Source organism: Sycon ciliatum, chromosome 2, assembly GCF_964019385.1.
Source record: "Sycon ciliatum chromosome 2, ocSycCili1.1, whole genome shotgun sequence".
Classification (NCBI taxonomy): Eukaryota; Metazoa; Porifera; class Calcarea; order Leucosolenida; family Sycettidae; genus Sycon; species Sycon ciliatum.
Window position 1 is genome coordinate 15,180,746 of NC_088644.1, and position 22,467 is coordinate 15,203,212.

At 46.5% G+C, this 22,467-nt stretch overlaps 1 protein-coding gene and 1 long non-coding RNA gene across 3 annotated transcripts in view; both read left to right on the plus strand.

Moving 5' to 3' along the window:
• LOC135810400 (CUB and sushi domain-containing protein 1-like) overlaps positions 1 to 22,467 on the plus strand; it is a 187,479-nt gene that overhangs the window by 71,836 nt on the left and 93,176 nt on the right. The gene's annotated exons all lie outside the window — the stretch shown is intronic.
• On the plus strand, positions 3,645 to 14,892 carry LOC135810746 (uncharacterized). Of its 2 annotated transcripts, XR_010552363.1 has the most exons (4): positions 3,645 to 3,924; positions 4,025 to 4,143; positions 5,430 to 5,720; positions 14,619 to 14,892. It is a non-coding gene; the product is annotated as an uncharacterized LOC135810746 (long non-coding RNA). The 2 variants fall into 2 exon arrangements; XR_010552362.1 differs by lacking the exon at positions 3,645 to 3,924 and having other exon boundaries at positions 3,943 to 4,143.

Genomic DNA, 22,467 nt, shown 5'->3' on the forward strand with positions numbered 1-22,467 from the left:
ACCTGTTGCAGAAGTTGAAGAAAGTTAGTTCAACTTTTGCGACATGCGACACGCGACATACACAAATGGAGTACAGTTTTGACCCTGGGTGCACGTGCATAGTACCACTTGTGCATGAGGATGTCGCAAACGTTAAACATGAAGAATATTGTGAACCGTGTTTCGCTGTCGCAGCTCGTCGCATGTGTCGCAAGTCGATTGTCGCGTCGCAGAAAGTTGTATTGTGAATCGGCCTTAAAAGGGTCGAACGCTACATCGCAGCCTTTTCGGACCAAAACCAGTCGACTCAAGGTTTTTTTCTTGAAAAGCACATAACCACCAGGAAAGCTGACAAAGAAAAAAGAGTAAGAAAAGACAGATAAAAAGAGAGCTGAGACTGAGAGAGAGAGAGTTGGGGTACGGTTAGAGGAGGACGAGACATTTTTTTTTACTTGAAAAGCACATAACCACCAGGAAAGCTGACAAAGAAAAAAGAGTTAGAAAAGACAGAAAAAAGAGAGCTGAGAGAGTTGGGGTACGGTTAGAGGAGGACGAGACATTGAATGGCGGTCACCACAGTCACAGATAGTAGCAGTGCTGGTGAGGCTACAGGCACTCCACTGACCATAGGTCTCAGTATCACCATGCCGGTTGTTGTGAACCCTCTGGTTCTCTATAGTATCAGGAACGAACGACCCCACACGGCACGAGGACGACTATTTATTCTCAACAGTATATTTCACTTCCATCGACTAATAACAATGAACAATGAATGGAACAACTGAACAACTAACACTAAAACCACCAGGTAGTTATAGCGTGAAAATGTCACAGCGTATATGAGAAAAGCATACAACTACAGCGCACACAGCAAACCGCACATAGCGCCTGTAGCGTATGCCACGTCGTAAACATCAGCGGTACGGCGGAGTCGGGATACAGCTGCATTGAAACGAACACAATGTCACAAGCGAGAAGGCCTTTCACTCTCGAGAACTTGTCGTTTCACAACACCGGTGACGCACCAAAAGACAAAAACGGAAGAAAATCTAAAGCGCATTACATGAACAATAAAGGTAATAGGGAGAGTGGTGACCAAGAGAGGACAGTATAGACCGTTAGTATGGGGTGCTTCATCCCCACATCCCCAAACCGAGAGGTGCGATCTGTAAAGAACAGTGAGACGATCAACATGAAGGGCTTTAAAGCACGTCCCAAGACCATGGCTGGTCTGAGATGTGTTTGTTGACACCTGTGAGTGGAGAGTGATTGGCCAGACGGGGAAAGACGTCCTCGGGGTGGCTGTTCCACACGCGTCCAAAAGATTACAACATATGGGCCAATCGCGGTCATCCATGCTTATAAGAACGAAATGGCGCTTTTAGTGACATTTTGCATACAAATCCCCATCTAGTAGGGCGCAGTCACCCAGTTTCGGTGGAAGTCCGCGAGTTCGATTGGGAATAGAGGAGGAATAAGAGGGGAGCATCTCAGCTTCCTCGGACCAAGACCATTCGACTCAGCACCCCGAAGACTACAACTGTGGACAAAACAACTAATGAACTGATTTCGAAGGACATAATTATACTCGTGCGTGCATATTGATTCCCTCCGCCAAAGCGTTACAATTACCCTATATAACTAGCGAATAGCATCATTATGTTTTATCGTCTGATGAGTACTCGAGTGTTTATGAACACGAAACTCCAAGTTACGAGAAAGATTTTTGGTCCCTGTTGTTCTGCCTTTGGGTACGTAGATCTATGCATTTTAGCGCACAGACCTTGCAAGTGCTAGCGCATAATCAACTACAGTCAACTTCGCTAATAACGACTGCGGATATAACGACAATTCGCGAATAACGACAGCATTTCCATGCCCAGAGCAAAGTCCCTTCCATCTGTAATACATAATGAGACTTCGGGTATAACGACACTTCGCGGACACTTTTTTGATTCCCCAGCGAGTGTCGTTATAAGCGAAGTTGACTGCATCAACGAGTTGCTAAAACTAAATTTAGGCAATGGGCATATGGGGAACGGGTCACTCGTTTTCGCTCTCAATCTCATTCACGAGTCATTCACGAGTCGCTAAAACTCCCCACTGTAAATACCAGTACCACGACCCACTGCATGCAGCCAGATCTCACAGACTCAAAATCAGTCACACAGTCATCTGGTCTTCACTTCCGTTGTCGGTGAGAGCGTGGACGTAGTCGTAGATCTACTATCGTGCATTCGTAATCATGGTAATGCCTACTGATGCCTGCCTGCTGCAGTGATGGCGCGAAAGTACGAACCTGGCCTTTGCCCGTTTAGAAACTTTAGTTGCACAGAGTCGGTGACTGTGTAGACTAGTAGAGAAGATGAGCGAAGCAGGCGCTGACCTCAACAAATATTTTTTGGTCAGCCGCAGATCATCCACTCAGCAAGGCTTCCAGGGGCGTACATAGGGCGGTTCCCGGGATGCCCGGGAACCAGTAAAAAGATTCCATGTGGGCACAGAGAATTTGTTGATCCAGGCCCAGCGCTCACAGTGCAAGTGCATGCCTGGCATCCGCCTGACGGTCCGATCGAGGACGGTGACTAGCCCAGGTGTGAAAGTAGTGCTGGGACACAGCGTACTGAACTGAGGACGGTGACTAGCCCAGGTGTGAAAGCAGTGCTGGGACACAGCGTACTGAACTGGGTTCAACAAAGTCTCTACTGTAGTTACATCGCCGGATTCCTCGATCTCAGAGTAAAATTTTCCTTTGGAGTTTGTTTTGACAAAGTAATTAGTTGGTCGTGTTTTGACAATGCTTTCGCTTTGTGGAAAAGAAAAAATGAAGCGTCGACATCCAGAGGGCCAGCGCTCTATTCAGAGCTATTTTGAGCTGCAGACAAAGCGTGTGGCCAGTGCTAGTGGCGAAGGTCAAGCGATAGATGAGAATGCAGACGCACCTGACTTGCAAGCGAAGTCTGCATCCAACGAGCAGCGTTGAGGAAGGAATCGTCGGCGAAGCTGTAGAGCGACCGTTGTTGGAAGCTGCTGGATCATCCAAAACAAACTTCAATGACATGGGAGTGTGTTGGACGGGATATTCTGAAAGTCGACGTCCACAGCGGAATCCAGTCCCCCGAAATTTGCTTGACACGGAAAAGATTTCCGTCATCGACAATCATTGTGCGCCACCGAAGGCGAAGGATTTCGTTTCCTGTGCGTGTCCAGACGGATGGCAAACAGCGCCACTTTCAACTACCCTTGTTAGAGGAGTTACCCTGGGTAGCCTTTTGACAGGCATGCAATGGTGGCTTCTGCTTGCCCTGTGTGATGTTTGCTCCAGATGATTCGAAACTTAGGCAGCTTTCAAGACCGCATGCAATCGTCATGTTGAACAAAACATCCATAAAACGGGGAAAAATTCTGTCCTTTAAAATCATAAATGCGTAGCAATGACATCATCGTCCAGCAGCTTGTGGATGTTAATTTCACCCAGTCTGAGGAGAATATGCAGAAACTCCGTGGGATACGAAAAACAGCACTTCAATTGTGTGGAATGTTGGTGCATCAGTTGGCATGGGAACCACTCCTGGAGGCGAGCGGCGTACGCCCCTGGCTTCTGAGTGAAAATAGCCTTTTTCGGATCCACAGATGGGAACAGCTCGTGTATTCATGGTGTGGAAGTCCAGAAGCCACCTGCTCAGCTTATACTAGTTATAGAAGGCAGAGATGGAAAGGTGTTCTTTGTGACGGCAGCAGTGCAGCGCGCTGCTCAACGAAATATCGGTCACGGATTTGCAGTCGTTACAATCTGCTGGTTACGGCTGAGTGAACTAGTTCATGGGTGAATGAACGGCGCAAGAAGACTACATCTGTCCAATGTCTTGTTTGATGTGTCGAAGAAGCAAGCCAGTTGTCTCGGCCGCAGAACACGCGCCAACTTTACCAAGAAAAATGAATCCGGTTAGTGGACGAGTTTTTTTCTCAGCCGATGCCTATCCTGTTTCCCACTGCAAACGCTGTTGTCATAACCTTTCCAACACCTTTCTCTTGTATGTTGAAGGTGGTGTTCGTTGTCCAGCGAATTCTGCAGTGCCCGAGGACTAGGGTGACTCCAGAAAGAGTGAGCCACTATGGCGTGGCGCGCAGCAATGGTCCTAATTGCGTTCCTGGCACTGGCAGGTGAGTAAGCTGAGTGAACTGTTCGTTTGTGACAACAAACTCCTCTCACATTATTCAATATGGAGTGAAATTTTACATGCAGAGTCATAGATGTATGTGTTGATAACTATGACCAATATCATCAGGCCTGGCCTCTGTAGGTGTAGGGGGTCCGAGGCTATTAATATTTCAAGCTGTCGAAAGTATTCTTCTAATAGCATAACCACGAAATGGAGGGTTAGCTTAGGGCAAAGCAGTAACACCAGTGCACTCTGACGAAAATACCTCAGGGTTTATAGAAATACATGTCGCGTACCTCCATATCTTTTTCCGCGGGGGGGGGGGGGAGGAGTACGAGTGCAGCCTTGCTCAGACGTCTAATAGTGGTTGTGTTGTTGCAGTGTGAAGCCGAGATAGTTTTATAGCCAGGACTATCTACTGAAACAGCACAGCTAATTGGTAGACCGTTTTCATTAGACATCTCGTCCTTTTTCCTATTGTAGCGATACATCCTGAGCTAGAAAAACTACAGTTTTGGCCAGAGAAATCCAACCTCATGAATAATGTAGTGCTGTGTTCAGAGTGTTGTGTGTGTGTGTGTGTGTGTGTGTGTGTGTGTGTGTGTGTGTGTGTGTTCAGAGTGTTGTGTGTGTATGTGTGTGTGTTCAGTGTGTATGTGTGTGTGTGTGTGTGTGTGTGTGTGTGTGTGTGTGTGTGTGTGTGTGTGTGGTGTGTGTGTGTGTGTGTGGGGGGGGGGGGGGGGTGATATTGCTGCGTCACACTCAGCGCTATCGTAATCATTAGGTTGGATTTCTCTGTTCAGGGCTGTAGACAAATTGCTTTGTGATCGCATACTACAATGGCTGTGTATGCTTTGACGGTGACAGATTGTTACAAGGCGGAGGACGTACGGCAGTGCTATGTAGTAGCCAGAAATAGGTCATCTCAACACATACTAGTAGCTTGTGGGTCAGTTACTGGGAGAAGTGATATTTTGCCTGATTGTTGTGCTGTAGGCCATGAAGAGGCAGTGTTCTGGATCCACAGTTTTGGCAAGTGAAATCTGCCCTCGTAAATAATTATAACAGCTCCAGGCTGCATGTCCCTGCCACTATAGGAAACTATGCTCTTCAGAGAACGTGGCTCATTCATCGCGTTGGACTTTACCACCACTAGAATGACTGTGTTCTATTGCACATAAATAATGACGATTATTACTACTCAGAGTGCTAAGGTTGTGCTAAACAATGTGAAGTTTTAATCCCTCTATCCTGTTCCTCTTCACTCTTTCTTTGTACAATTCGCAGCGGATCGTCAGTGCTGCAGTGGGAGTGAAAACGTGACCTTTGAACAGAATTGTACAAGTGGAGACTTGCAAAACACACCCAACACTACACCAAGCAATGCCTTTCATCAGGCAATGCAGACAAACACATTCAAATTTGATGCAACGTCGAACAAGTGTGTTATCACTTCCCAATATAAATGCAACCCTGGATATGGTTTCAGGAAAGGCAGTGCCCAGACTGATTGGGGTCAGAAAATCAAGTTCGAATCAAATGATGGCATTGAGTGGACTGTTCAGAAGGAATGTACTGGTAGGTGTGGTAAATTATACCTTTCCTCCATTTAAATAGACTGTTTTGACAATGGGTGACTTCTGGGCCAGTAACGTCATAATTTTGCAAGTGATTATAGTCGACCTACTCTTATAACGATAACCCCTATCTCTTAGCCTGTCACCAGGAAACCCTATATATAGGGTTTGACATAACGCTACACATAAAGACCCTATATATAGGGTTAGGACCCCTAAAGAAAGGGTTTGATCAGTCCTCACAACTGGGCACACAATACACACAGTTTCACTTGGTTTTTTTTTGATATTTTCACTGCATTGCCATTGATGTTAGCAGGAGCGCTCCTACGACGTGCGCGAGTGTCGCCGCATTTGCTGCTTCCGACCCACGTGTGGATCAGCTGATGCAGAAACGGCAATGGCGGGAGCGGCAGCTGCGACAGCCGCTGTTGATGCTTCGCCTTCTTCTTCAGGAGCATCCGACGCTGCTGGAACATCGACATCATCATCCTGAGTCGACACCAGGTCGCCAGGAACATTCTCATCGCCCGAGTTCGTCTCCACTAACTCAAGTTGCTCTTCCTCCATCGTGAAAAATCAAACCCTAGATATAGGGTCTAGAAAATGTTACGACAGCGCTGCACTAAAACTAACCGTACTCGAAGAAAACAGCAACAAAATGATCACGGTCTTCAGCAAGAGAACCGTACGTACATTCTACGTATGTAGGCCCAGGCGTCTAGTTGCCATAGCAGCCAAGTGGGCTCTCAAGAGAGCTCAAGATAGAACGCGCGGCTGAAAACCCTATATATAGGGTTTGACAGGCTAAGAGATAACAATATCACCTGTATAACGATATTTTTCTGTCAAACCGAATCACTCCATTGACTTTTGTATACAATGGCTCAGTGTTACCAAGTGCCCTCTACCCCCATGCGTACTGCCCAGTGCCATTTTGTAGATTTTTTCAGAGTTTTGCGTACTCGTTTTTTTCCGGGTCAACATTTTGACAGATTATTAGTGTAATTTCCCCCCAAATGGCGAAGAGATCGATCAAATATTTAGATATAACCAGTACTAGTATTTACAGAGATGAAAATACGGCGCGCGATATCTCTGGAGTCCGACATCGTCACTCTTCGGTGATTATTGCATTGGACAGATGGATGTTTTCGCTACCACGTAGACGCTTCGATTGTTGAATTTGCATAAGAAACGATGGAGTTACGAAGGTTTTAGTACCGTACTGGCAATATATGTTGCCGCGTAACGCGTAACGCAGGGGGGTGCGGCGTAACGCGCGACCAGGCTAGTGCGAAAAATTTTCGTTGCGTTCGTAACGCGCGTCCGGCGGGGTGAGGCGATCTTTTCATTGCAAAAAAGGCTGAAAACTGTGAAAGCACGTGTACCGCGTGGTGAAAAGTTCAAAACTGGACGCAGCAGGAAGTCCTGCAATAGCAAAAAAAGGAATGCGGCAATATAGAAACCTGTGTAACGGCTCCTGTGCGACTTTGCATGTAACGCCCTGCGTGCGGTAAACATGTGCCAATGTAACGCTTCATGGCCTCACTGCGACCATATATAACGCCAGTACGGTAATCGATAATACATGATCGTTTGCGAGATAATTCGATTGAAATCCGTACTGCGGACAAACCTTCGTTTTTCCGTAAAAAATACGGACAAAAACGGGCGGTTGGCAACACCATTGGCTAACCTCTATAACATTATTGCTATAAGTTTAACGATATTACCCCCATATATTGACCTTTGATAAGTACCCACACTCATTAGTGGCCACACCATCAACAGTATGAAATTCAAATAAATTTGCTTGACTCAATAAATACCAGTGCGCTTTTCCATGCAACACAGCACGTTTTCCTAAAAAGGAGTATTTTATAAAAAGTATGTATTGGCCTTAGTGGCATTTTAAATAAAAGGGGGTTTGTCAACTGACAACCGCTCTATTTTGTTGCTATTGACTCTTGGCGCGTGCGCTGGATGAAAAAATATTTTATTCCCGTAGCTATGCAGAAGACGTTACTTCAGTAACGTCTGGCGCTAGCCAGGGTCCACACAGCTTTAATTTGGTATTTGTGTGTTTGTGTCACGCCTGGCGCTATCCCATATCTGTCCCGTACCGTACCGTACCATCAAACACAGCTGGCCACATACAGCTGGCCGCAATATTCAAATAGGGCTTTCAAACGCAAGATCATAACGTGAAGCAACTTGGAAGAATGGGTATGAATGCGAAGTGTATGGGGGAATGCATGTAGGGTGATAGTGCGGGTTCGAATCCCAGGATACGCCTGAAAAAAAAATAGGAGAATTGAAAAATTTATAACATACCTATGCTTTTTTTTTTGCCGTCATCAAGGCGGTAGACGGTGTCGTATTACCCTTGATCGTACCTGTCTCGTACCTATCCCGTACCGTACGGTACCATCAAAGACGGCTGGCCACAATGCATATTCAAATAGGGCTTTCAAATGCAAGATCATAACGTGAAGCAACTTGGAAGAATTAGTATGTATGCGAAGTGTATCGGGGGATGCATGCAGGACGCGCGATAGTGCGGGTTCGAATCCTAGGTTATGTCTTTATTTTTTAAGAATTTATAACATCCCTATGCTTTGTTTTGTCTAGGTCATCAAGGCAAAAAAGCATAGCGTAGGGCCCTGAGCTTCCAAGCTCTCTCGTTAGTGATGTCGAATTGGCGCGTGCGCTGGATGAAAAATTATTTTATTCCCATAGCTATGCAAAAGACGTTACTTCAGTAACATCTGGCGCTACCCAGGGTCCACACAGCTTTAATTCCCGTAGCTATGCAGAAGACGTTACTTCAGTAACGTCTGGCGCTAGCCAGGGTCCACACAGCTTTAATTCCCGTAGCTATGCAGAAGACGTTACTTCAGTAACGTCTGGCGCTAGCCAGGGTCCACACAGCTTTAATTTGGTGTTTGTTTGTTTGTTTGTTTGTTTGTTTGTTTGTGTCACGCCTGGCGCTATCCTGTATCTGTCCCGTACCGTACCGTACCAACAAAGACAGCTGGCCACAATATTTTTGTTTGTTTGTGCCATCGGCATGCCTGGCGCTATCCCGTACCTGTCCGGTACCATCAAGTGTACGGTACCAGTGATCTAGCCAAAGCCGGCTCAGCCGGCATTTTGCCGGCTGGGAGGGCGACCCGCCGGCTGAGACAGCTCCAAGGGTAATTTTGGCCGGCTGCAGTCACCAGGTCACCCCCATGTAGACTGTAGTGCACTGCACTAGCACTTGAGTGGAGATGGTGGAGTACAACCCATATCCTAGGCTCGAGTAGGTATGTACTACAGTACAGTACGTAGCACTGGCTACTCAGGCTCAGTGCTAGCTCTTCACTCAAGATCAAGCTCAAATGCACTTGAGTATGCACTTGAGTACGTCAGTAAAATGTAACAGGTTGGGTCATGGTTCGCTGCTTCTGGTGGTGTACAGGCTGTGGCTAGGCTGGGTCTTGTCAGATGACCAATGTACACTGCATGCAGACATGACGTTGGTGAACACATGATCCATGCTCATGTAGCTGTTTGCTTCCTTTTTCATATTTTGTTAATTTACCTATAATCACATTTTCACAACTGCCTGATAAATGCCCATAATTGGACGAAGCGAAAGGAGATGCAAGCTGCAATGAAAGATTTGTAGTGGTGTGTGTGTGTCTGTGTGGATACGTGACTGACGGCGGGGTCTGGGGGCGCAGCCCCCAGAACGATGCATTTTAACTAGAACGTTGGCCGGCTGGCATAAAATCCTGGCTAGACCTCTGGGTACCATCAAGAGAATGAGTATATATGCGAAGTGTATCGGGGAATGCATTCAGTGCAGTACCATTTTGTGTGGATTTGTGTGCGAGGCCGAGATCCCACTAGCAGGCTGGCTGGGCCGCCTGTCGAACAGCCCGGGAATCGCATGTAGGCCGATAGCATAATAATTATAACGCGTATACAGTCATGTAGATGTATGGCAGGGAGTCATATTATGTAAACGACTCCCTGCTGTATGGGGAGATTTTCTGGAAAGAAATACGAAGTAGGGAGACGAGAAAATGCAATTAGAATGGATGTTAGTTGCCGTCAGTATAATAATAAGAAGAAGACGAACGCCCGTGGTCGGCAGAGTCAGCGCCGGTCCCAGGAAACGGCAGGACAGACATCCCGTCGACTCCAGAACGCCCGTGATCGGCAGAGTCAGCGCCGGTCCCATAGCTATGCAGAAGACGTTACTTCAGTAACTCATTGAAACGTTTTTGCAATACAATGAAGTAGCTAATCAAAGGAAAAAAACGTTTCCATCAGTTCTAACAACATGCACGATGAGCTAGGCAACAAAGCATAGCGCAGGGCCCTGAGCTTCCAAGCTCTCTCGTTTGGTATTTGTTTGTTTGTGTGTTTGTTTGTTTGTTTGTTTGTGTCACGCCTGGCGCTATCCGTATCTGACGGCAAAAAAGCATAGGATGTTATAAATTTTTCAATTCTCCTTTTTTTTTCAGGCATATCCTGGGATTCGAACCCGCACTATCGCCCTACATGCATTCCCCCATACACTTCGCATTCATACCCATTCTTCCAAGTTGCTTCACGTTAATCTTGCGTTTGAAAGCCCTATTTGAATATTGCGGGCAGCTAGACGGTGTCGTATTACCCTCGATCGTGCCTGTCCCGTACCTATTCCCTACCGTACCGTGCCATCAAAGATGGCTGGCCACAATGCATATTCAAATAGGGCTTTCAAATGCAAGATCACAATGTGAAACAACTTGGAAGAATTAGTATGTATGCGAAGTGTATCGGGGGCTGCATGCAGGGCGCGCGATAGTGCGGGTTCGAATCCCAGGTTAAAAAAAAGGATTTTTTTAAAGAAAACATCCCTATGCTTTTTTTTGTCTAGGTCATCAAGGCAAAAAAGCATAGCGCAGGGCCCTGAGCTTCCAAGCTCTCTCGTTTGGTGTTTGTGGCGGGCGGGCGGACCTTTGTCTGGCGCTATCCTGTATCTGTCCCGTACCGTACCATCAAAGACAGCTGGCCACAAACAGCTGGCCACAATATTCAAATAGGGCTTTCAAATGCAAGATCATAACGTGAAGCAACTTGGAAGAATGAGTATGAATGCGAAGTGTATCGGGTAATGCATGTAGGGCGATTGTGCGGGTTCGAATCCCAGGTTATGCCATAACATCCCTATGCTTTTTTGCCTAGGTCATCAAGGTGGTAGACGGTGTCGTATTACCCTCGACCGTACCTGTCCCGTACCGTTCTGTACCATCAAAGACGGCTGGCCACAAACAGCTGGCCACAATATTCAAATAGGGCTTTCAAATGCAAGATCATAACGTGAAGCAACTTGGAAGAATTAGTATGTATGCGAAGTGTATTGGGGGATGCATGCAGGGCAATAGTGCGGGTTCGAATCCCAAGTTATGTCTAAAAAAATAGGAGAAATGAAAAATTTACTATGCTTTTTTTGCCTAGGTCATCAAGTCAAAAAAGCATAGTTTAGGGCTCTGAGCTTCCAGGCTTTCTCGTTCCGTGTTTGTTTGTTTGTGGCATCGGCATGCCTGGCGCTATCCCGCACCTGTCCCGTACCGTACCATCAAAGACAGCTGTCCACAATATTCAAATAGGGCTTTGAAATGCAAGATCATAACGTGAAGCAACTTGGAAGAATGAGTATGTATCCGAAGTGTATCGGAAAATGCATGCAGGGCGATAGTGCGGGTTCGAATCCTAGGTTATGTCTATAAAAAATAGAAGAAATGAAAATTTCCCTATGCTTTTTTTGCGTAGGTCATCAAGGTGGTAGATGGTGTCGTATTACCCTCGAATGCAAAGAGAAAGTTTATAATAACATGCATGATGAGCTAGGCAAAAAAGCATAGCGTAGGGCCCTGAGCTTCCAAGCTCTCTCGTTAGTGATGTCGAAAAAATATTGACTTTTCGGGCCAGTCACCCATCGTCAGAACACACACACAACACCACACATACAAGGGGCGAACCTGGCCTTTTATAACGAAAGCAAGCAAGAGTGAATGTATGTCCATGTACAAAACAAACGAAACACACAATAGCCATATGCAATTGAGTGTATGAATTTGCATGTACAACAGACAAGGAGAAGTGCGCTGAAAGAGTGGGTATGCAGCAGCTCAGCAGATAAAGTGCAGGAAATGTGTGTACGAAGGTGTATACCACAATTTGTGCGTGTACAACCCTATACAGACACAGCACGATTTAGCAGTTTCACTGTGAGGGTGCTAGCGCCTTCAATGGCCATCCGAAGGAGATATTGATCTCCGGACGACGCTCTCGAATCTCGATGGACTCCCTGATTTTTCTTCTTGCCATCTGTGTTTCCACAGCCAGTACTTGTGCCTCAATGAAAATCACATCTGTGCTCTTGATGGTTCCGTGCTGCTGGTGATCAGTAGCCATGTGGCAGTTGCGGGCCGCGGTGGCCATTTGTGCGCCCTTGGAGGGCAGATGCTAGTTTCAGGCATGCATCTTTACTCAATCAATTATCAATTAACGCATGCTCCGTATTCGGAAGCATACACGACCCACACACAGACACAGCAGTAGTTGGTACAAGAAAACACGGAGCAAGAGTCATGCAAGCCAATGCAACTAACAAAGAGAGCCAGGCACGAAGGCTGCTGAAAGGTGTACATATGCCAAGCGAGCTGCTGAGAGAGTTTGCGCATGCGCACAACGGCGCATCCGTGGGCTGGCGTGAACACGCGCGTGATAGACATCAGCATACAGTGAAAACATTAAGTCACCGCGTTAACATACTTTAGCTACGCAAAACTTGCAAGAGCATATTCTTGAATATTTGAATTGTCCAAAAGAAATCATGGCAACCCCCAACCCAAGGTGTCTATTGTATATTTGTGCACGCCATAGTGAGCGGTACGTTGTGCGGGTGTCTGCGTGTCAGAGCATGGGTACACCAGTGGCGTGTGCGTGCATGTGTGCGCTTGTGTCTGTCTGCGTAGGTGCACGAGTGCCCAAGCTGGGCGTGCGGGTGCACTTGGAGGTGCTTGCATGTTCACGGGTGCAGGGGCTAATTGAATATTGTGGCCAGCTGTCTTTGATGGTACGGTAGGGGCAGGTACGGGATAGCGCCAGGCATGCCGACGGCACCAACACGGAATTAAAGCTGTGTGGACCCTGGCTAGACGTTACTGAAGTAACGTCTTTTGCAGAGCTACGGGAATAAAAGAATTTTTCATTCAGCGTATGTGCCAAGAGTGAATAGCAACTAAATAGAGCGGTTGTCAGTTGACAAACGGTTTGCCAATTGAAACCCCCTTTTTTACAATGCAGTTGCGTGATGTCCACCACTTTCTGAATTAGTGGTATTTTATAAACAGTATTTTATTGGCTTTTGAGCAAATAAATGCTGTTTTTAAAATACCACTATTAAGGCCAATAAAAACTGTTTATAAAATACTCCTTTTTTGGGAAAGTGCAGGTCAACATAATGTATAATAAATGTAGTAGCATGTAGATGATTAATTGCAGATGCAGACTGATCCAGAGTTACTCATTACTGTTTTCCGACTGATGATCGCTTAGTGCGTGAAACTCGGAGTAAAAACACATTTTTCCTCCTCTTTTTATTGTTTGAACTAGCTCTGCCTCTCGGTATTGAGCACTCTCTTGGACAGCCAGGAATCTCTCTGTTTTACAGTCAGATAGACAGTCATAACTAAGTCTTGTAACGTATTGATCCTTTCTTCTTTCTTAATAGATTTGATACTCTTTGCTCAACATCCGAGGTTTAAAAAGAATGGAGTGGCCACATTTCTAGGTTGAAAACAAAGTAACTATTTCGTCTATGTACAATTCATAAAACTGTGAACGGTACAATTCGGCGTTTCCCTTTTAAAATACATGAAACTCTCCTCCTCCAATATGCTCCATGCGCTCTAAAGCTGACCACTGCGACCATTGCTACTATTGTTACCCGTGACCCCTTTGTTGTTTGAGATTATTGATGTGAGTAATGGCTACCGAGGGTAGCAATGGCCGGCTTTAGAGCGCATGCAGGAGGAGAGTTTTATGTATTGTAACAATTCATCAAAGAAGAACAATTCATGGACCTTGCAAACCATCTGAAGAGCAGTACTGAGGAAGAGGACGGATGGGCATGGACGAATGTGTTAGTTTGCTGTGCAGGGGCGTCACCGGACCCCTTCACAGGGGGTGCACAGAAATTTTGCACAGGAAAACACGGAAAAGTTCACTGACAGCAGGCCCGTTGCACCGACTTTGGAGGTGGGGCGGCCATGGCCCTCACCCGGGAAAAGTTTCAAAAATTGAAGCCAATTGCAAGCATTTCCGGGCATTTGGTGCCATTTCAGTGTAACTACGATAAAGACTTTTTGATTCTGCAACAAGCCAAGAAGACGCTACGATCGGGGACAAGAATTCTTCATTATCCTCCCCCCGGGAAACATTTTCAAAAATTAAAGGCAATTGCAAGCATTTTCAGGCATTTGGTGCCATTTCAGGCATTTGGTGCCATTTCAGTGTAACTACTGAGTGTACGAGTCGTACTGCCTACTGGTCATGTACTTGCACTCACGCCGCGTCACGCGATCGCGGCAGCGCAGTACAACTAGTTTTAGTGCATGCAGTTTATTAGTAGATTCTACCAGCACTACACTTTTCATAACCAAGAGTTCGCAAAAAACCAAGGTCGATCTTTTTAGGGGGGTGCACGTGCCCCCATGCCCATCACGGGTGACGCCCCTGCTGTGGTGAACTGCGCTTTATGTCTTCCATTTTAGCATCGAACTTCTACTTTGCAGGTTGTTGGTGAGTGTTGGGACATGATGCTCAGTTTTGTCTCATTATATTTCCATAGAGATCACTACATATTGCCCAGAGCCTGAAAGTGTGCTGAATGGAATGCTGGTTGACACTGACAACACTGGCCGTACACTAGGTTCAACACGTACTTTCCGGTGTCAAGATGGATACATGCTGGGAGCTGAAAGTAATGCTGTCATAACATGTATTGAAGATATGGGCAGAACGGGGCTCTGGACACAGCTTCCTGTGTGCGAAGGTGAATAAACTATTACAAGTGATTCTATTTTGGAAATACATACATTTTTTGTTTTATTTCCAGTTATCTTCTCAAAATCAATACCACTCCCACGGTCTTACGTTGCAATTTTACAAGTTACTATCTCCTAATGTTCACCCTTGGGGCTTCATCAGGGAGTATACCAGTGTCATAACAAATGTAAACTGGGTCTTTACATGACTAGCATGACATGCAAATGCACGCTCACGGACTCAGAAGATATTGCAGGGGGAGAATTGAATGTTTTACATTTTCACAGCTTAGCATAGCGAAATAGTGCACACGATGTATTTGTTTTCCACGTGGTAGTTGAAGTTGCCCACCCACCCAACCAGGCTAGATGTGTTTTCCGATGTTCTTGATATTCTATGCCTATGCGTATGGCTTTGTAGTTTGTTACTTTTTTTAAAATTCTTTATTCCTGGTTTAGGACCGTCACTGGTCTGGTAACTGATCGCCTTGGCTCTTTTCAGCTGTTGATGGCTTGAAGAATCATTCCCGGATGGTGATTTTGCTAGGCCAAAAGTGCGTGGCAGTGGCTATGCTTGCACAGTTAGCATCGACTGAAGGTCTTGCACAGCAAGTGCCGAAAACCTTCTGGGATTGGAAAAGGGTGCAGTTGGTGACAGTGACTTCGTTGTCCTCGCAGTATTTAACCACATCCTGAACTGTTGACTGTAACCTGATGCCCTGCATGCAGAAAACAGCCCGCTTGATCCTGGTAGCCCCCGCAAGCCCAGGTCTCCGAACTCCACCAGCCCGACCCCGCTCAGCATCTCTTGCCTGGCGCATAGTATGTAACATTGAGTAGGAGTCCTTAGACTTAGAGACATGACATTTACCCATTGTGGGTTCCGGTGTGTTGCAGAAATGTGTCTGCTGTGCAACCTCTGAGTACGAGTTGTGCACCGACTGGCCAGGGAGTGCATGCGTGCACGTACTGCTTGCGGTAGTAGCACTGGGACTAATGGTTGCTTTCCCCTGTACCTTACCCATGTGGGAACTGGGCAATGGTGGGGCACATGATTCATAATGGTGTCTTACCAGCTGGAGACTTGCTGTGAGGTCCCTCACGGCGTTCTGGAGGTCGGCAACTGCGATCTTGAGAGCTGCGATGTCGTCTAGTGACGCCTCCGCGAGCAGGCTTGCACAGGGGCTGGTCCTCCACCATAGTTCCTGTCGAACCCGGCTTTACGGAGAGCAGCTACAAGCTCGACTCTTCCTAGTCCCTTGCAATTTTTACAAGCCCGTCCTGGGTTACAATTGCTAAATCAAATATACGGCTGGGTCCTTCTGCCTCATCTGGCATGGTACTGGGAGCCTCTGACATCCTAAGGGACAGTCAGGCGGTGCTCAGGGGCACAAACATGCGCCCACATGACCTACACGGGCTAGAGTACTCGAGGATTGAACACACGCCACCCACAGCCCGTCACCGGCGAAGATACAGATACCAGGTACTACTACTAGGTGTGAGCGCCTGGGCCGCCAGGGCCAGGAAGCAACGACAAGGTTGCGTGCAGAGCGCGGCACGTGAGCCAATCCCAGGCAGTCCGGCAGAACGTAGTTGGTATGGCAACTAGCGTCTCCGAAGTACGAGGCTGGTGAGGAACGATACACACAGACAACCAGCCTCAATAAACGAGAGGGGGCATCCGAAAAACTGGAATGGCGAACCGGCAGGACAATGAATAACCTGGGTCCCAGGAATAGCAGGGCAGGATGGATCACTACCAATAAAACCACTACAGCGGACTCAAAAGGTCAACCTGAAGGTACAGTCGACCTACCCTTATAACGATAACCTCTATAACGATATTACCCTTATAATGATATTTTTCTATCAAACCAAATCACTCCGTTTACTTTTGTATACAATGCCTTACCATCATAACAACATTGTGTACATAATGTGCATAGAACATACTTGTATGCAAGTTTTTATGCTCTGAAGAGTGTAAAACATGACCAAAAATCATGAATTATTACGTACATGTATGAAATGAACCAGTACCGTTTTAACAATATTGCCCTTATAACAATATCACTTGGTCTGACGCAAATATCCTTATTAAGTGTAGGTCGACTGTAATAACGCAAGCTACATGCCAGTAGAATGAATCTACAGGATGGAAAATTTCAAATCTAGGGAGAGGCAAAACTGCATCCGCTCAGTACAGGTACAAGCATGAACATGTACTAGTAGTGTTACTACTTTGCACTTCCCCAGGCTAGCACTAGCCTTTCTAGAAGCAGATGTACTGTGATTTGTGCCTTCAGTTGTGCTCGAAAGTGAAAATACAGGATTTCTACAGAGGAAAGTACTGATCCCTGACAATTTTGGCTGCTTTTCGGACGTATCCTTTTCGGACCGGTTTTCAGAAGAGCCTTCAATAATCGGACACAGCCCGAAAAATCAGAAGGTTTGGCAGCACTGCACTCATTACATTAGGGTTTGCTGGGTTCCTCCTCAGGGACGATCTTTCTCATGTCCGAGTAGATTCCCCTGTCCATTCATCGAGACTCTATGGCAGTTTTCCTGGAATGCAGAAAGAACGACCAGTTTCGGGAAGGTAGCTGGGTGTTCATCAGCCGTTGGGAACAAGACCTCTAACCAGTACAACTAGTTGAACAGTTTCTCGCCAGCGGTGATCACTCACCAAACTCAACATTGTTTGGCAGAGTCCGAACCCACCATGGGCGGAAGGTTGTTCGGTCCCAAATGTCATACTCCAGAGCAAGGGATTTAGTACTGGCGGCAGTTGGAGAGGATCCTGACAAGTATGGTGTACATAGCTTCCGTTCCGGGGTGTCTCCGTGGCGGCTGCTGCAGGTATCCCAGACCGTCTAATTCAACGCCACGGAGGATGGAAGAGTGAGTCCGGTTTGAAGTCATATTTCTCGGAGTCCAAGCCCAACCTCCTAAGAGTCTCAAGTGCCATTGGGCAGGTGGTCGTGTGAACAGCGGACATGTGATCATATTGTATATTCTTGGTCCGCGTCAGCAATATTGTCGCTTATCTTTCGATAATTTAAACTTAGACTTTGGACATCAACGCGAGCACTTGAGACGATAAAACTTGGTATGATGGAAGGTATGGTATAGAATGACAACTGGCCATGAGGAGTTTGTTGTCGAAGGAAGGGTTAATACTTTTTTGGTATTCTTCGTCGCTGCTCTCGGTGCTGGTGACAAGTATTTTTTGCTCAGGATGGACAGTCTCGCTTTCGCAGGCTCATCTCTCTTCCTCTCCGCTGCCTGGCACCAGCCCGTTTTGCTGAAAAGAAAAACAAATCTTGCTTGCCCTGTTGTGCTCTTCCAGACAACGCATCGTGCTTCAGCAGTGTTTCCTTTCCCACCATCCCTCCCTATCCAACTTATTCACACCATCATTATAATTATCGTACCCACTAATCGGGTCCACTCTCACAACTGGTGATATCTAGCTATTTGCTGCGGCTCTGCCTTGCGCGATATTACATCCATTTAGCATTGCAGCTCTACGTTGAGCTAACAGCAGCTCTACTTTGAGCTAACAGCAGCTCTATATTGAGCTAACCGCAGCTCTACTTTGAGCTAACAGCAGCTCTACTTTGAGCTAACAGCAGCTCTACCTTGAGCTGACAGCAGCTCTACTTTGAGCTAACAGCAGCTCTACTTTGAGCTAATCGCAGCTCTACTTTGAGTTACCAGCAGCTCTACTTTTAGCTAACCACAGCTCTACTTTGAGCTAACAGCAGCTCTACTTTGAGCTAACCGCAGCTCTACTTTGAGCTAACACCTGCTCTGCTCTGAGCTAACAGCAGCTCTACTTTGAGCTTCAAACCAGTTGTTTTGAAACCAGCACTCCTCATGATCCAAAAATGCCTCTTTGTTGACTTGTTTGTGTGAGGGATGGGGCTAAAGGGAAGTCGATCGCGACGGTCGCCTTCTCTATAGGAAGTTTGCGTGGGCAGCACGACTGCCTGTGTGGTTCATATCAGTCGCCGCTCGTTGCAAGATTTATTTTGAACGACGATGACGCGTACAGTACTTGCAAATCTCCACGATACGCTGGATACGCATTGAGCTGGAGGTGAGAGAACTGCGATCTCAGCTTTGCGAGCGATCCCGCAGGTGAGCGATCTCGGCCGTTTTGCAAAATGGAACTGATTCCGAGTAGCCGACTACTTTCTTGTGCGTCGCGCTGCTCTTGCCTGCGCAGTGTGACAAGAAAATTTATTTTGATGCGGTGCTGTATCAATCTGAATCACCCACCCGTCGCTTTCGAAATCCACTCGAAATCTAGCTAGACCTTTCAGGTACTAGTTAACTAACTTACGTCACATCATTGTTGAGCGAGCGCTGTGGAACAGTGCTTGCGCAAGAAGATTGTCCTTCTTTTTGTCTTGCTTGTCAAGAGCCCACCCACCCGCCCCATGTATTTACTTTGTTCTGAATGCGGTGGTTTCTTTGCTGTATTTTTCTGCACTGCTGATTTTATAAGTTCTATTTGCTTATTTTTTTTATCTGGGTGGTTATTCTGCAGTTGCTGTATCATTTGCCTCCATTCTGGCAACCCTGATTTTCCCTTGAAACAAGGCAATGTGGCTGTCCGCAGCCGACCCTGCACTGTGGTTTTTGCTGTTTCAAATGTGAGGTGTGCGAGAGAACACAAACTCCAGACAGTAGCGTGAGTCAGTATCACCCATGCGCTGATGACCATGTCTGATAAAGCTTCTCATAAAAACTGTATGGAATTGTGTTGTTGTTCTAACAGGGATAATTTGTGAAGATCCTGGTCAACCTACTAATGGTCAATATGTACAGAGAGGATTTGAGTTTGGAAAGACTGTAAGATACACTTGTAACAGAGGTTATGAGATGCCACAAGGTACACTCACAGTGACATGTTTAGGAACTGGACAATGGTCTCAAGCCAAACCTACATGCCAACGTAAGTGTTATCAGTATGGTATACACACATACATACACTGTGCATGTACAGTTGTGGCAAGTGAAATCCGACAATTGCCATAGGGGACCGCGCCGCAAATCGACACCAATGATGTAATGCACTGCACCTAAGTTGTACAATAGAGCCGTATGCATCCCAAACAGATCGAAAGGTCACAGCGTAGATACACGCAGTTCACAAACATGGTACACATAAGGAGTATTGGTGTCCAATCCTCATTCATTTTTCAATTTTGCCAGCACCTTTTGAACCTTGACTGTGAACCTTGACTGTGATGAGTACAAGTTTTGTCATCAGAGAGATGAAGTTGTATGTAAATGCAACGCAGTGTACTACGTATGCAGGGCTGCAGGGACTGCAGACTGCATGGTCCAGTCCCTTATGTCAAGTGTCGGATTTCACTTGCCACAACTGTACATACATACTCAAATTCATACACTGTACACTGTACATACATACCGTATCATCTCTATTACAAGCTCAGTCTCTTGTAGAAACCCAGTCTCTATTATAAGCGCTCTCCAAGATGGCTTCGAAGATATACAAGCGCAGTTGAAACACACAGTGGTGACACACAGGTCACCCTGCCCACGGTTCTTCCAAGCACCTAGGTGACAGCATTGAACTGTCTCTTTCCCATCGTTGCCATGCGCCAGGCTGAGAAAGCAAGAGATACTCTACGCCACCAGCTAGACACACAAGCAGCCAGCTCAAGTAACCGCAGCTCGAGTGATGCAGAGTCGATTGAACTCTGGGCCTGTAACAGCGTGGGTGCAAGAACGCGCTCCATCACTGTTTTATTTTGTACATTGCTTGTAACCTTGCTTCCTTTCTTTGACTCGCTACACCAGATTCCGTTACGGATTTCTATCTCGTATAGCATAGAAGTTTGACCCTGATGATAGGCCAGACGCGACAATTTGGTGAAATGTGAAGATATTCGTAGCTAAAATACCGTTTTTTGGGTGTCGGAGAAGAGAAAAGTTTTAGTGTGCAGGCAATGCGATAAGAATCAGGGTTGCTCTGACATAATGTCCTGACACTTCAATTGGTCGGACATACCCGGACATACCATTTTGCCATACTTGTCTTTAACCCTTTGGTGCCTGACTGAATTTTAGATTTTTCGTAGTTTTGGCTCAATTTCTTGGAAAGCCTATATCTCCGCAACCGTTTTGATGATGTAGCGACAAAAGTATGTATTCTTAATGGCAAGACACAGCAAAATCCGATTTTTGAATTTTCAAGTCAGAAAAATTTACAATAGCGTCAGGGTACTGCGCTGGTCCAAGAACATTTTGGTCGCCAGCACCACTCAGCACTCCGAATCCACTACCTCGTCCACGGCCTCCGCCACACGCGCCACGCACGCCACAATCAGCTGTTCCATCAGCTGGCTGAGCTCGACCAGCGCCGCGAGCAATTCCTCCGCGCAGCGCGAGCGGAGCACGTCCACGAACTGGCTGCGCTTGCCCTCGCCCTACAGCTTCTTGAAGCTCATCGTCGGAAATTTTGTCCTCATCTGAAGAGCTGCCGTTCTCAAGAAATTCACCGAAAAACAAATCATCGTTGAGTTGGTCTTCCTCATCTGATGACGGCAGGTTTCCGTCAGAGAAAAGAGCGTCAGATTTTTCACCATCGCCGTCTTCTGATTCTTCTTCTACAGGGGCATCATCGGCCTCCAGCTCTTCAAACAACTCAAGCGCTCCTGCAGAATCCATGACGGAGGTCAGCTGTAGTAGCCATGAACTGTACTAGTCGAAAACGAAGCGAAACAGCAACGTTTTGTTCATGTTGCGGGACGCGTGCAAAGGCTGCCACGCTCGATTGACTTCCGCTGATCTGCGCGATCGTCGTTGATCACGACTCGACTTTTTCAAATGCAACCCCCCTACTTTCTCTATTGCTATCTACAGGCCAGCTACTGAAGGGTCTCTGTACAAAAAATCAGGCACCTGCGATGTACGAGACTGGCTCTGTGCTCGATTTTATTATGCACTGTCAGCATAGGTCGAAATCGACCTACCGGCACCTAAGGGTTAAAAGCCGACATTTTCAATTTTCTCCCTCAACGAGGAAGGACTCCAAGATGGTTTTGGATGATCAAATTTTCTCGGCGAACCGCTCACAAACCTTCCATCTAAGCACTTCACCCCTGCGCGATCATCTTTGTATCTCTCATACTCCAACCAAATGGATGTCGAAAGGTCCTTGTCTCACTCAGCAGTCCACTTGTCACAAGTGGCCACTCGCACAGCACGGAGCTTCTTTCCTGAAAATGCGAACTCTATTCCCAACATTACTTTGGTTCTACTTGACCGATTTTGATGATCTTGGGCTCGTTGGAAAGCTCTTAATGAGAGAAATACAATGAGCCCAAATTCGCCTAGAGCACAACTCATTGTCCACCACAACGCGCTCCAAACGGGAGTCCAGTTCCTGATCTGAGACGAAATTGGTCTCCTTCAATCAGTCATTTCACTGAATCTAGCTCGGAACTACTCGAATTTTTGCGAGTGGTAGCCTGTCTGGCTGCTTGCATGTGTTAGCATAATAACACTCGCGTGCAGATCTGCTCAATGAAATCCTGATGTGTGAATCCAATTTGCACCCTGCAATGCACTTGATCCTACATAGAACATTTTCACTAAGCCATGCAAAGAGTA